Below are 450 nucleotides of genomic sequence, written 5' to 3'. Positions count from 1 at the left end.
AGATTGACATTTTAGCTGGCGTTGTAATTCAGCCATCCTTACAATAAGACTTTGGGTTTGGTTTTCAGCAATATCAGCTCTGTTACTAGAAGATATAAGGCTTTCTTTCAGAGCACAACTGGAAGCACTAAGGTCTTTTATGAGGTGCTTAAGCCAAGATTCAGCAGCTTTGAGCTCATCTCACTCTTTCACCAGTTTGTCCAGTGTAAGTAGGACCAACCAACCAGCGTCCTTATACTCTTCATTCTGACAAAATTGCAGAAAAGTATCAAATATCCGATCACCCAGAGCGTCACTTCTCACAAGTACTTGATCTATAGTGGTGCTATTTCCCGTATTAATTTTGCCACCGCACACCACGGATTAGTAGGGCTCTCTTTACTAGCAGACGCAGAGCCACTAGTGTCATCAAAATTAATCAAACTGGAGAACCAATCTAGGAAGCCCATC

Source organism: Orycteropus afer, unplaced genomic scaffold (assembly GCF_000298275.1).
Source record: "Orycteropus afer afer isolate SDZICR_OR568_19922 unplaced genomic scaffold, OryAfe1.0 scaffold00025, whole genome shotgun sequence".
In the NCBI taxonomy this organism is placed as follows: Eukaryota; Metazoa; Chordata; class Mammalia; order Tubulidentata; family Orycteropodidae; genus Orycteropus; species Orycteropus afer.
Note: the sequence above shows the minus strand (reverse complement) of the source record.